At 42.8% G+C, this 15,488-nt stretch overlaps 1 protein-coding gene across 6 annotated transcripts in view; it reads right to left on the reverse strand.

The window, feature by feature from the left end:
• Positions 1-7,017: 7,017 nt before the first annotated feature.
• LOC308110032 (endonuclease V-like) overlaps positions 7,018-15,488 on the reverse strand; it is an 80,410-nt gene continuing 71,939 nt past the window's right edge. For 2 of the 6 annotated variants that reach the window (XM_080464045.1, XM_080464041.1), the window contains one exon: positions 7,033-7,910. The gene's annotated coding sequence lies outside the window, so the exon portion shown is untranslated. Of the gene's footprint in view, positions 7,911-10,939; positions 11,150-15,488 lie in introns of those variants that run through there. The other 4 variants (XM_080464046.1, XM_080464044.1, XM_080464043.1 and 1 more) reach the window with 3 other exon arrangements.

Here is a 15,488-nt window from a genome sequence, read left to right on the forward strand (position 1 = left end):
GAAAAAACTGCGGTCCACATACTGAGCCAGATTGCTCTGAAAACATTTGGCCACGGCAGAATTGACCGGGCTTTGGACGAGCAACGGCGGCTGGGTGTTAGCATGCACAATGAGAAAGTGAATAAAAACAAGAGAGATCCTTAAAAGTCTCATTGATGTTGTGTGTTTCCTCGGTAAACAAGTGCTTATTTCCGTGGAAACAATGAAACTGAAAGGTCCTCAAATCGGGGAAATTCCATTGAGCTGCTGCTCCTGCTAGCTAGCAAGGACGCAGCGCTAGCCTCCCACTTGACGTCATCGACGGTGTTTCCCGGAACGTCAAACAGAATTCAGAATGACTTGATTGAGGCCATTGCAGATGTTCTGAGGGATGACATTAAAGAGGAAGTGAGCGCTGCTCAGTTTGTTGCCGTGGAGGTAGATGAAGCTACAGACAACCAGGCGCAACTCTCGCTGATTTTAAGGTACGTCTCTGGCAGTGAGGTGAAGGAGGCTTTTTCGGGCTTCGATGATGTTAGCGATGACGGGAGAGCGACAGCAATCACTAACTACGTGTTTCGGTGTACTGGATAAGTCTGACTATGCACACAAGTTGGTAGTGCAAACGTACGATGGCGCATCAGTTATGGAATCACAGCTAAATGGAATGCAGGCAGAAATCTGAGAAAAGGTCCCGGAAGCAATGTTTCCTCACTGCTACGGTCCTGAACTGAACCTGGTCCTTTCACAGTCGGCACAGATGATCCCTGAGTGTAAAGTGTTTTTTTAAGACTGTGGAGGGCCTTGCTGCTTATTTTAGCAAGTCTGCAAAACGCAGCAAGCTGCTTGATGAAGTGGTGAAATGGCGCATTCCACGCGCAGCAGCTACCAGATGGAACCCAAACTTGTTCAGACCTTCATGTTCCACCACGCAGAGCTTTGTGAGGCGTTCAACATTATTCAGGAAAACCCTAATGAATGGGAGGATCAAGCTCCAGCTCTGGCCTCTGGATTCAGTCTCTGGCTATCTCAGGCTTCCACCTGCTTTCTTCTCATGGTGTGCTGCGCGGTTTTTACTGGGCAAGATGCATTGTTCCGTGTCCTCCAGGCCAAGGTGATGGACATAGGATTGTGCTCCCTTTGTGTCGGCAACACCATGAACACCTTGAAGAACCAGCGCGAGTCGTTTGATTTATTTCATGATCGTTTTCAGGAGCGGTGCAAAGCCATGAACTTGATTAACAGCAACACGCGCAGCAAGCAGCCGGCCGCAGAGGAGGGACCAAAGCTGTTTTACAGCATCCTGGACAACATCAGCTTGCAAAAGGAGGCACGATTCCAGAACCTGGGAGAACTTGATTTTCTGGCTTCAGTTTAAAAAGTTTAGTTTTAAAGGTCTGATGATCTGTCAGCCCACTTTGACGATGCAAAACTCCACAGCCTCGCTAAATGTAGAAAGCATTTAGATTTTGTGGGGCGAAAGGCCGACCTCATCGGACTATATAGCTCACAGGTGATCCACCTCAACAACTGCTGGCTTTCCTGGTTGAAAATGACCGTGAACCGTTCCAGAGGCAATGAAACTGCTGAAGTTGGGGTTGATCATTCCAGTCACCACAACATCGGTGGAGAGGGACAGAGAAAGGAAGATGATGGACAGGAGCATGAACTTCATGTTCAGCTGCAGTCTAAATGCTCTCTGTTGTGATTCATTTGAAGTTACCTCTTTCCAAGAAGCTGCAGTTGACCAAGGCCGTCATTTTGATTCGGTCAAACAAGTTGGCAACGAGGAGTGAAGAGGGTTTTGTGCGTCATGTCGTCCTGCCATGGCGTTCAGTTTGATGATTTAAAATTAAAATCTCTGCCATTAGTAGTTGAAATCAAGGGAATCGCTTATTCTCATTTGTGAGTCCTCTGCATCGCACACCCCGACATACGATCGACATTGATTGGGGGTGGAATTAATAGGAGCCAGATTATCTGCGATGGTGACTCTTAAAGGGAGCAGGTCCAAGACAAAGACAAGTAACACCAGCAAACACACATCCTTCATGAAGAACATCACGTTTAGAAAAGCAACTTCAGGATCTCTGTACTCTTGTTATCATAGATGTGGTTTATAAACCTTCTGCAATAACAAATCACAAGATTCCCAGAGAAAATCAATCCTCCATTAAATCAGGCTGCTCTTCATCCATCTACATGTTTCTGCTCGTCACATGCAGTGAAAGCAGGTTGCTGCTCTGAAAGTTTCATCTGACGTTGGATCCGGAGGAGTCGTCTCTGAATCCTGATGATTGTCAGGGACCAACGTGGAAGTAATTTCAAACTGTGAAATCTGCGTTGCTGAAAAATAATCCCAGAACATGTCGGGCTTCTGCTCGGAGTGTAAATTAGAAAACACACAAAAAAAACTCAAAGCTGTTGTTTACCAGCCCTGAAACTCAAGTCTAAAACTGAATTATAATGGATTTATTCCCCCCACCCCCCCAACAAAAGGCAAATCATTGTGGATTCTTCCATGGGAGCGAACCAGAGAAGAGTTAAGATGAAAATCGCAGAGAAAGTGAGTGTGAGACAAAAACAAAGAGAAAAAACTTCATACAGATCGATCACATCAGAATAAAAACTGGCTTGTTGTCATGCTTCTGCAGGATTTTTAAAAACTCGCTCATTCAATGAAGAATTGATGAACCTGATAGAAAACAACGGTTTAGTATGATGATTCTGCGACACTCGGTGAGAGAATCAGCTGTGAATGTAGGAAATGTTTGAACTCTTCTGAAGGAGCAAACGGACGAAGCTCTGGAATCAGACTGTGATGGAGCGGCTCCATCACGCGCGCTAACGTGGCGCATATCATCGCGGCGCACCCGCCGCGTTATGCGCGCACACGCACACACACACACACCCACACCCGGACACTCACACACGGACACCCACTCACTTACCTACTCTGCAATAAGCTGCACTCATACAAGCCAGTTTCAATGGTGTGGGCCCGGAAGGTTTCACAGTCACGTGAACATTATTATTATTTATTTCCTTTAAAAACTTTATTGCCGGGGTTACTGAGGGGTTATTGTAAGAATGCATAAATCCTGTCAGTAAGGGGTAATTTATAGTTAATTATTGCTAAGATAAATTATAGAAAATACATTTACTTATGTAGTAGGATTTGGGTTTCAGAAAAAATAAGAACTTTTGTCCGCAAAAGGTTCCGCCCAGTGGGAGGGGCTAATCGGATAAAACGGGCCGCGCTGGGCCTGATGAGGAGTTGGACTCTTGTTAGAGAGGTGGTGACAAGTACTGACCTGAGGAGCGTTTTTCTTATATCCTGAAGTTGAGGATTAACTCTCATGTATATAGACCTGTACAGACTTGTATATAGAGTTTCTTTGCTTTGTTTATTTTCCTATTTGGGTATTTTTTTCCCATTTGTTTTGCACTTTGTAAATAATATGATCACTGTTTTGGCGAGGCCTGACAAATAAATTAGAAAAACAACACAGCTGACGACTACGCCATCATTTTTCCCATTTTGGGAAGGTTGTTGGGTGGACCCCGCGACACAGACCATCTTCAAATCTGCGGCGTCTGAGGCGTTACCAACGGCCCCCGTTTCTCTGGATCACTCTTGGTGACAAGCAGGTTGATTTGGTTCTTTCTGAGGCGAGAGGTTAAAAGAGTGACGGAGGTGACGAAGGGGACCGCCGAGGGACGAACACAGAGAGGACAGAGCTTCTCCAGGTCGTCCTCCACGTTACCTCGAGGTCACCCCCACACCCCCACAGACATATGTTCACCTGTACGCTGGAACGAGTCCCTGAAGTATCAGACGGCGTGAGCTTCACCGGGAGAGAACAAAGACGGGGCGCGTCGCCTCCGTTCATCTCCCGAGCAGCTCTGCAGCTCTCGTCAATCTCCATCAGACCTCCACCGGGCTCAGGCACGCCCAACCCGCTCCGCCAGCGACACACACCCTTCAGTTTTAATGGCAGCAGACGTTCAGCTGAACACTTGAAACACCCACTGATGGTTAAAGTCAGTAGTGAGGAATGTGCTGGATGGCACTCGGGGGGATAAAAGGCGCTGAAAGCATTTCATCTCCCCGCTCCCTTGGAAGTCGCTCATCTGAGAGAATTGGATATTGTTTGGGGAACACGAAAAGGCAAAGAGAGGATCAGTGGCGTCTTCCTGTGACTCTGCACGGATAAAAAATCTGCTAACAGAGACTGAACGCTCAAGAGGAGACTGTGTGTGGTGTGAAACTCCTCAAGTCAACCAAAAACCTGGCGGAACACTTCGGCTGCAGGACGAAGCGGCTGGACCTTCACTGTTACCGATCACAGCCAGTTCAGAGCTCGGGCCCGTTTCCATGGCAACAACTGAAAATGCATCGTTTTTGCATTTTTGTTTTGTTGCATTTATGCGAAACTTTTCTGAAACAGCAGGAAACACTGAAAACAAAGTAGCTGGTGCTGTTGTTTTCCTCTTCTTCCTCTAACATACAAGAATAAAAGCAAAGAACAAGTTACTTCACCACATCAGCAGTTACTTTTCATCTCAGGTAACTATATAGTTCCTCTCAACAATAATTACCCTTTGATATTTGAGTGCATCGTATTGATTTGGGGAGTATCATATTACCATTTCAACAAGGTGGATATTTTCATGTTCCCACAGAAATTAATGAATAAACAAGTAAAACTAGAGCTACACTCGGTAGAGCACAGATCTCCACCAATGCCGTATTTGTTTGGAACTGAATTAGCATTGCTAGCATGTTAGCCATTAGCGCATATTGATGCTAACTAGCCTGTCAGGTAGCTACATCACTGTGAAACACTGAGCAGGGAGCGTCTCCATGGCAACAGACGCTGATCTCCTCCATGAGGCGCCGCTCTCATCCGCTTTGTATGAGAATTTGTGTCACAGTTTTATGGTTGATTTATTCTGAAACGGTTCGCCGTTAACGTCCTAAAATTTAATGGATTGGTTCTTGGATGATGACAAATCATTCCTGAGAATTTCATGCTATTCCAGTGAGTTGGTAAAATTCATACAAACAAACAAATAAACAAACAAACAAAAACAGAAGAAAACAGCCAACATAGTTGGCATAGACCAACTTCGTTGGTCGCCCAGCTTTCGTTGGCGAAGGTAAATATGAATATAAGATAATGTTGCTTCAGTAAGTCGACGTGTTTCTCTTCAGTCTGCAGTTTAGTTTTTCTTTATGAAGTCGTCTGCAGACTCTCGTGTCTCGTGGATGAAAAGAGAGGTGAACACGTCCTCACTCGTTTCCAGACCTCCTCGGCCTTCGGCTGCTCCTCGCTCGTCGTCTTTCGCCTGCTGCTGCTGCAGCTCGGCTCAGAACCATCTGGGGGGAAGCTGCACTCCTCATCCTCACTGTTGTGGCTCAGACAAATGGACGCTTGAGCTTCTTCTTTGATTCTCCTCGCTGGCTTTCACACTTTGTTTCTGCTCATGATGAAGCGTTTCTTACACAGAACGGCTCCTCTCCCTGCAGACAAACCACTTCTACCCTTTGTCCCTCCTGTTTTCAGCTCTGCTCTTTGTGTCCATGCAGACGGCTCCGTTTCCTTCATCAACACCATTCTTTCATCAGCAAAAAGCTCATTATAATGTTTCTGCTCTTAATGTTCTGCTTTTTGTCTCGGCTCTTAATTTCTAATATGCAGCATGAGGAAAAGAAAAGCTATTAGTCAAAGAATACTGTTGGGAGAGATTTGTGGCCGTATCAAAGACCGACCGACTGACTGAAAGCTCCTGGCTGACTCATGTTGGCAGTGTTGTGCCTGAACGGGTTCAGTGAACGTTCATACATGAACTCGTTAATTATTTTGGCGAACGTGAACTGAACGTTCTGTATTTCTGCCTGATGAACGTCACCGTGAGCGGCGCTCATTCTGGCGTTAGTGAACGGCGCTCTCTCAGTTCAACGTTGTTTAAGAGAATTGCCAGATTTCCATAGAGCCTCCCGGCTGAAGCTCATCGTAAACAGGCCTTATCATGTCGGGGGGGGGGGGGAACAGCCAATCTGGCAACAGCAGCCACCAGAGTCGCACCTCCGCATGAGTCATCAAAATGCGACGCATCGCGGCAAAAACAAATGGAAGACAGCAGCACCACCTCAGACTCTGCCTCCACCATTAATACTTCATCTTTGTATGGTTACCGTAGTTTCCAGACTATAAGCCGCTACTTTTTTTTTACATGCTTTGAACCCTGTGGACTATTTGGCTTTTGCTGATAGCAGGTGATGCGTTCAGGTGCATCATGTAACTCCGACATTTCTTTTTCTCCTTTTTAAATTTGGCGGCTGCAGCTTATATTCCAATAGTCCTGAAATCCTGGTACTTAAAGTGTTGGGGTGGGGGGCTGCAGCTGCTACTAGTGTGGACTGAATGGGTGGCAACAACGGGGAAATGCCAGTATTCTGAGGGTCATACCTCGCAGCAACATGTTGAAAAAATAAAAAGAACTATGAACTAGTTCATTTTTGGAACTGTGAATTTAGAACTAGTTCATTTTAAAATTTGTGAACTGAACTTTGAACTGGTTCATGTAGAAACTGAACTTTCCCAACACTGCCTGTTGGATCCTCAGGATTGTTGACAACAGAATCCGAGTCTGTTCTCATCTCTGTGATATCACTGCTTGAAATACAGTTTGAGGTCTTTCCATGTGGAGTTTGCCTGATCTCCCTGAGTGTGCGAGGGTTTGTACTCCAGTTTCACGCACTAAAATGTTGTTTAAAGTGAATCGTCATTCTAAACACCTCTGAATGTGCGTGTGTGACTGTGTGTGTGTTCACCCTGTGGCGGACAGTTGACGTCTCCTGGTTGCCCGCGCCCCCGCACTAAGCTAAATGCTAATGCTATTCTGTAGGTATTGGCTAATGCTAATGCTAAATGTGTCAATGACTAAATTACTGCGGGATTAATGAAGCTGTCCTTCTCTAGTCTAGTAAAGAGTTCAGTGAAAAAGTAACGATGGAAACAAACAGGTTCTGCTAACTCTAAAGGTAACAGTTTGATTGATTCATTTTATTATTGGATGGATGGAGGGATGGATGGAGGAATGAAGGGATGGAGGGATGGATGGAGGGATGGAGGGATGGATAGAGGGATGGATGGATAAGAGGTTAAATAAACACAATCATCACAGTTTTTCAAAAGTTTTTTTAGAACTAATACTCAGAAAAAGTCAACTGTTTTCACTCCAGATGCCAAACCCAGCACGAACCCAGCAGTTCTGAACTCCATGAAAATTTAATAAAGTTACCTCGATAAAGTATTTAAAGGAGTTTCAGTTCATTTTGCAGAAAGTTCAAAGAGACCAAAAACTGTGGAAACAATAAAAGCTCCTCAGAAGCAGAGGAGAAACAGAGACCAGGACATTTTTCAACAGGGAACCAGCGGCGCGAGGACGGAGACATCGATTACGAAGGCGAGAAACGTCTTTAAAGACGGATAAACGAGAAGACGGAAAGAGATCATTTTTCATGGAGTGTCACAACAACTCACCTCCTTCTATAAAACAACTAGAATAAAGAAGTGAAGGAGAGAGGAGACGCCGTCAGAGGAGGAGAGCAGGATCACTGCCCTCTGTCACACTCCTCCGGCTCCAAAACGCCAGAAAGCAGAGACGTCCATCTGAGTTCCTGCTGCTCGGCGCCTCTGAACCTCTGCTCCGCCTCGCAGGGCGGCCGGGAGGAAGATGGAGTGATTGCAGGAGGGAGAAGAGAAGCAAACAGACGAGCAGGAGAGTAAGAAGCTGTCAGAGTCTTTGTCTTGGTGTCAGTTCCTCACAGACCAGTGAGCCTGAACCGGAGCTCCAGGGTCCAGGACCAGGAATGCTTCTTAATCCTCACCTCCGACACGAGCAGGAGCCGCGGGGAGGAACTGCGTTAAAAAGAAAGGACGGAAATACAACATGTCTTCCAACGTGACACTTTTAACAAGTCATCATCCAAGAGAGACCAAAAGTCTAATAGTCTCAGTCACTGTAAATGTTGTCAAGTCAGCAATGGATTACATTTCCAATAGTGGAATAAAACATTTGATCCAATACTGTAAAAACATTTTGACTATAATTCATTGGCAGGTTACTTTACTGAAGTAACTTCCCAAAAACTTCTTTGAAAACGTCAAAACTTTGAGCCAATAACGTTTCGCATTTCTGAAAAATTCACAATATGTTTCAGCTTTCTTATTAAAAATAGTTATAGTTGGTTACATGATCGTATTCACTCACTGAAAATACTTAGAATACAATTCTCTTAGTTATGGATGTAATGGTTTTCACTACTCTAGTACACTTTATACATTATTATTTTATTCAAGTTATTACGTTATTGGCTTTATTACATTTAAAGTAGCCAAAATTATCATGTAGATATATGGTCATTATTAGATTATTGGTCATTATTAGATTATTGGTCAACATTAGATTATTGGTCAATATTAGATTATTGGTCATTATTAGATTATTGGTCATTATTAGATTATTGGTCAACATTAGATTATTGGTCAACATTAGATTATTGGTCAATATTAGATTATTGGTCAACATTAGATTATTGGTCAATATTAGATTATTGGTCAATATTAGATTATTGGTCAACATTAGATTATTGGTCATTATTAGATAATTGGTCAATATTAGATTATTGGTCAACATTAGATTATTGGTCAATATTAGATTATTGGTCAATATTAGATTATTGGTCAACATTAGATTATTGGTCATTATTAGATAATTGGTCAACATTAGATTATTGGTCAACATTAGATTATTGATCATTATTAGATAATTGGTCAACATTAGATTATTGATCAATTATTAGATTATTGGTCAACATTAGATTATTGGTCATTATTAGATTATTGGTCAACATTAGATTATTGGTCAATATTAGATTATTGGTCAATATTAGATTATTGGTCAACATTAGATTATTGGTCAATATTAGATTATTGGTCAATATTAGATTATTGGTCAACATTAGATTATTGGTCATTATTAGATTATTGGTCAACATTAGATTATTGGTCAATATTAGATTATTGGTCAATATTAGATTATTGGTCAACATTAGATTATTGGTCAATATTAGATTATTGGTCAATATTAGATTATTGGTCAACATTAGATTATTGGTCAATATTAGATTATTGGTCAATATTAGATTATTGGTCAACATTAGATTATTGGTCATTATTAGATAATTGGTCAACATTAGATTATTGGTCAACATTAGATTATTGATCATTATTAGATAATTGGTCAACATTAGATTATTGGTCATTATTAGATTATTGGTCAACATTAGATTATTGGTCAATATTAGATTATTGGTCAATATTAGATTATTGGTCAACATTAGATTATTGGTCAATATTAGATTATTGGTCAATATTAGATTATTGGTCAACATTAGATTATTGGTCATTATTAGATAATTGGTCAACATTAGATTATTGGTCAACATTAGATTATTGGTCAACATTAGATTATTGATCAATTATTAGATAATTGGTCAACATTAGATTATTGGTCATTATTAGATTATTGGTCAACATTAGATTATTGGTCAATATTAGATTATTGGTCAACATTAGATTATTGGTCATTATTAGATAATTGGTCAACATTAGATTATTGGTCAACATTAGATTATTGATCATTATTAGATAATTGGTCAACATTAGATTATTGGTCATTATTAGATAATTGGTCAACATTAGATTATTGGTCAACATTAGATTATTGGTCATTATTAGATTATTGGTCAACATTAGATTATTGGTCAACATTAGATTATTGGTCATTATTAGATTATTGGTCAATATTAGATAATTGGTCAATATTAGATTATTGGTCAACATTAGATTATTGGTCAACATTAGATTATTGGTCATTATTAGATAATTGGTCAACATTAGATTATTGGTCATTATTAGATAATTGGTCAACATTAGATTATTGGTCAATATTAGATTATTGGTCAATATTAGATAATTGGTCATTATTAGATTATTGGTCATTATTAGATTATTGGTCAATATTAGATAATTGGTCAACATTAGATTATTGGTCAATATTAGATTATTGGTCAATATTAGATAATTGGTCATTATTAGATTATTGGTCATTATTAGATTATTGGTCAACATTAGATTATTGGTCATTATTAGATTATTGGTCAATATTAGATTATTGGTCATTATTAGATTATTGGTCAATATTAGATAATTGGTCAACATTAGATTATTGGTCAATATTAGATTATTGGTCAACATTAGATTATTGGTCATTATTAGATTATTGGTCAATATTAGATTATTGGTCAATATTAGATAATTGGTCAACATTAGATTATTGGTCAACATTAGATTATTGGTCAATATTAGATAATTGGTCATTATTAGATAATTGGTCAACATTAGATTATTGGTCAATATTAGATTATTGGTCAATATCAGATTATTGGTCAGTATTAGATAATTGGTCAACATTAGCTTATTGGTCAATATTAGATTATTGGTCAATATCAGATTATTGGTCAGTATCAGATTCTTGGACTGAATGCAGGAGGAGACTCACTGCACCCTCTGGTGGTCCGATATGGTATTATAGTACTGATTATTGTTGCTTGTCAGCTGAGGTACATTTAACTGCAACATAGGGATGATTTTGGTTTAATGTGTTTTTGACTGAACTCGTCAAGTCAAGTCAAGTTAACTGTACTTATATAACACTTTAAAACAGCTGTGGCGGAAGCCGAAGTGCTTCACATAAAAGACAAAGTAAAAAATAAAATTACAATAGAAGAGTAAAAACAGTGAAACACAGAAAAACAAACTATAAGATTGGCAACAATAAAACCAGGCTCAGAGTCTCAAACATGGTTAAAAGACAAGGAATAAAAGCTTCTGGAAATCACACCTTTATTCTGGCAGCAGAAAAAGAAACAAACTGAGTTCACTTCAATCAGAAATATCAGTACTTTGTCTTTTGTCAAATACTGACAAAAGATAAACAACAAATAAAATCCAGAATAAAGTTGTGATTTCCAGAAGCTTCGCTGGCGGCTCTCAGAACGGACAGTCCTGCTGTTTTCTGAAGCTCTGAGGGATTCCTGATGTTTGAGAAAAACACAGAATGTAAAAGTTTCAATCAGACAAGAAAAAAATCAAAATCAAACACACTTTGGTGCAGAAATAAGACGAGCTTCCTGGTCTGACACTCAGTGTGACACTGATTTCTGCACATCATCATTAGTCTCACCAGGACGGACATGTTGGATGTATGTAAATCTAATAACATAATAGCTGCCAGTAATAAAACACTAAAAGATCTTTTTAAACCAGAACCAGGAGAATGCTGCAGAATTTGTTTTCTGTATGAATATATTGACGATTCCATCCAGAATATCTACTTCTGATAATCAAACTGCACAAAACCTACAAAGAAAATCAGTAAATCCTAACAAATGTTACCTGAGCGATGTATTATTACAATATTGCCTCAAGTTATTACATTTTAAAAGGAGTTCTTTGAACGCTTCTTTCTAATGGTAAAATGTTAATACGGTGATAACTCTTGGTAAGTTATTATATCATTTGCTTTATTGGATTTAAAATGGCTAAAATAATGACATGATCAGCAGGTATTATTATTGGTTGTTACGATGATGTCAGTTGGGACGATGACCTTCCTCAGTCTCAAGAAAGCGTCTTCATCGTGTTTATCGTTCAGTACAGTTGGTTTTATCCTGAAATGTCACAATCTGTCTGCGGCGCTGCAGCCACCGGGGCATCATGTGACCGTTCTATTGCCTCCCCCTGCTGATCCCCCGACCCCCCCCGCTGATCAATACTGCCCCGGCTGACCACTTCTATTCCTGACCCCCCCCCCCCCCCCCCCCCCCCCCCCCCCCATCCTCCATCCTCCTGTTTCCGCTCGCCTCACCGGGACCGGGCAGCCACAGCGCTGCTCGCTGCCAACTCTGACTCATTTAAACAGAAACACAACGCGGTGTGTGTGTGTGTGTGTGTGTGTGTGTGTGTGTGTGTGTGTGTGTGTGTGTGTGTGTGTGTGTGTGTTGTTCCCACATGCGGCTCCATGTTTATTTTGACAATGGGTGGATATGGAGGGATGACCAGCACTCTGGCAGATCAGGGACATTTATGATTTATTCAGAAGGCACAGAGTGTAAAAAGCTGACTGACCCAAAAATCTAATGAGAACAGAGTATAAAAGGAGCCGGTCTGACCCACATCCAGCTCCGATGTGGAGCGAGAGCAGAGGAACACACACACACACACACACACACACACACACACACACACACACACACACACACACACACACACACACACACACACACACACACACTGAAACAGTGTCCAGGTCGTCTCTCTTTCCATTCCGTGGGTTCTGTTTGTTTGTTGGCTCTTTTCCAAACTGGTGGAAAATAAACAAAGAAAACAAATGTAACGTCTGAGAAAATCTGTTGAGTAAATTAACTTAAAGAGACACAAACAAAAAGTGACACGGTGCCAACAAGTCCACCTGAAACTTCAGTTTACCCAGAACAAGTCCGAGCGGTAAAGAACGACAGCGACGGAAACATATGGACCCGAGTGTACAACCGAAAGGTCAGAGGTCAAAGTGTTCACAGGTTTTCTCCAGAAACCAGAGCAGACAGTGTAAATACATGGTCCCAACCCTGTGAGAGCTCAAACTGAGCTGCTGGAGAGAGCAGCGGGAGCTCGGCACAGACTAAAGAGTCCTGGAAATATGTAGTGGCAGTAAACACAGTTCAGCTGCAGCTTCAGCCTCAAACCAGCAGCCGAGGTTTGAATCATGAAGCGAGAGGATTTAGCGCCACGGCGAGCGGCTTCACTGACGTCTGCAGGCCTGAAGCTCGACTCGTTCAATAGATTTAAATAGTTTACTAGTGAAACAGAACGTGTGTGTGTGTGAGTTGAAGCTGCATCAGTTCACTCTTACATGATCACAGCCAGTGTTGGTCAAGTTACTTGGAAATATTAATTAGTTACTGATTACTTCCCTTTACATTTAAACCCATTTTATGCACATTGCAACATATTATAATGAAGTAAAGCAAGTATTCTTTCTGTTAATCTGTTTTTTCACATTCCAGCATATAAAATAAAAGATATATTTGTGTATGTACTCCATTCAAAATGGAAACTGTAAAGCTGTGAACACATGAATCTGAGCAGGTTCATCCATTCAGTTCACCGTGGAGCGCTTCCTGTTCTTTAGCAGAACGTGGGAGGAACCAAGACAAGAACCGGTATTTCCATGTGCGCTGCAGGAGCGGAGACCTCAAACAGAAAGCAGGAAGAAGTTGGTGTGTCCGACTTCTCAGCCGGCCTCTGAACGGGCTGACCGTCACGGTAAAACGAACCAAAGCACATCTTCAACTCCGTCCAAGTTGCATGGTGAGGCACCTGTTGCTTAGCAACTGTGGCGGCTGAACCGCGATACGGAAAATGAGCCGGAAGCAAATTTGGACCTTTGATGTTTGATTAAACATTTATCCAGGTAGATCAAACTTCTTCTCTCAGCATCTCTAGTGTCACTTGAAGCTTCTTGAAGCTGAGGCCAAAACACAGGAGCTGATCTCCTGATGGTCCGTTCACACAGCAGCCATCTCCAGTGAAAACGTAAAACCTTTTGGGTCTCTGTTTACACGAAAACGCTCAGGATCCACCCCCGTGTAGACAGAGGAAACTCTGCTCCTGGTCACCACGGCCGGAGTCACTAGTAGTTCTGCACAATCAGAACAAGGCTTCCTCCAGAGTGTCATGACTCCCAGTCCTGATTCTCCTGGGACTTGGTACTTTTATTTTGACATGAAACCAGGGTGAGGTCGGAGGTGAAGCGGTAAGTGTCCATCCCCCGAGGCTCTGCACCATCGTCACTCTGACGCAGCTGCGTGTTCCCGTCACAGCAAACTGCGTCGTCACGGTCGGACAAGGTGGAGTTCTGCAAACGCAGCAGGCTGTTCTCCTCCGGATGCTGCGGCACATTCTCTGTTTAACACACGCACGCACGCACGCACGCACGCACGCACGCACGCACGCACGCACGCACGCACGCACCCTTCCAGCATGGATTCAAACCAGCGTCTTCCTGCTGTGAGGCAACGGTGCAAACCACTACACCACCTTTTACATCTCAGGTTTCAGTTTTACAAACACACACAGTGGTGATTTCTTTTGTTGTGGTCAGTCATCAGGTCTTCAGGAGGACGAGGAAGAGGAGGAGCAGGAGGAGGACGACGAAGAGGAGGAGGAGAATGAGCAGGAGCAGGACTACGAGGGAGGAGGAGGAGGAAGAAGAGGAGGAGGAGAGGGAGGAAGAGAAGGAGGAGGAGAAGGAGCAGGAGCAGGACTAGGAGGGAGGAGGAGGAGGAAGAAGAGGAGGAGGAGGAGAGGGAGGAAGAGGAGGAAGAAGAGGAGGAGGAGAGGGAGGAAGAGAAGGAGGAGGAGAAGGAGCAGGAGCAGGACTAGGAGGGAGGAGGAGGAGGAAGAAGAGGAGGAGGAGGAGAGGGAGGAAGAGAAGGAGGAGGAGGAGGAGGAAAGAAGAGGAGGAGGAGAAGGAGGAGGAGGAGAGGGAGGAAGAGAAGGAAGAGGAGGAGAAGGAGCAGGAGCAGGACTAGGAGGGAGGAGGAGGAGGAAGAAGAGGATGAGGAGGAAGAGGAGGAGGAGGAGGAGAGGAAGAAGAGAAGGAGGAGGAGGAGGAGGAGGGAGGGAAGAAGAGGATGAGGAGGAAGGAGGAGGAGGAGGAGAGGGAAGAAGAAGGAGGAGGAGGAGGAGGAGGAGGAGGAGGAAGAAGAGGAATGAGGAGGAAGAGGAGGAGGAGGAGAGGGAGGAAGAGAAGGAGGAGGAGGAGGAGGGGGTGAGTTTACACCCAGGGCTTCATCAAACAACACATTACACCATCCTGCCTCTTTATGAGCTGCAGCCCGAGCCGAACATTAGCAGCCCCCGTCGTTTCTTCCCTGGTCCCTCCTCCGTCCAGTTCGCCTCCTCCAGCAGCTCCACAAAGCAAATTACCCTGAACAGCCACCCAGGACATTTCCACAGCAACACCGAGGCAATCAGCATCAGCAAGGAAACTAGAGCAGGGCTGCAGAGAGCAAACAGAAGTACAGACTGTAGAGGGAGAAAAGAAACACAGACTGTAGAGGGAGAGAACAGAAACAGGCTGTAGAGGGAGAAAAGAAACACAGACTGTAGAGGGAGAGAACAGAAACAGACTGTAGAGGGAGAAAAGAAAACATAGACTGTAGAGGGAGAGAACAGAAACAGAGACTGTAGAGGGAGAGAACAGAAACAGAGACTGTAGAGGGAGAGAACAGAAACAGAGACTGTAGAGGGAGAAAAGAAACATAGACTGTAGAGGGAGAGAACAGAAACAGAGACTGTAGAGGGAGAGAA

This window comes from Lipophrys pholis (assembly GCF_963383615.2).
Source record: "Lipophrys pholis genome assembly, chromosome: 5".
Lineage (NCBI taxonomy): Eukaryota > Metazoa > Chordata > Actinopteri > Blenniiformes > Blenniidae > Lipophrys > Lipophrys pholis.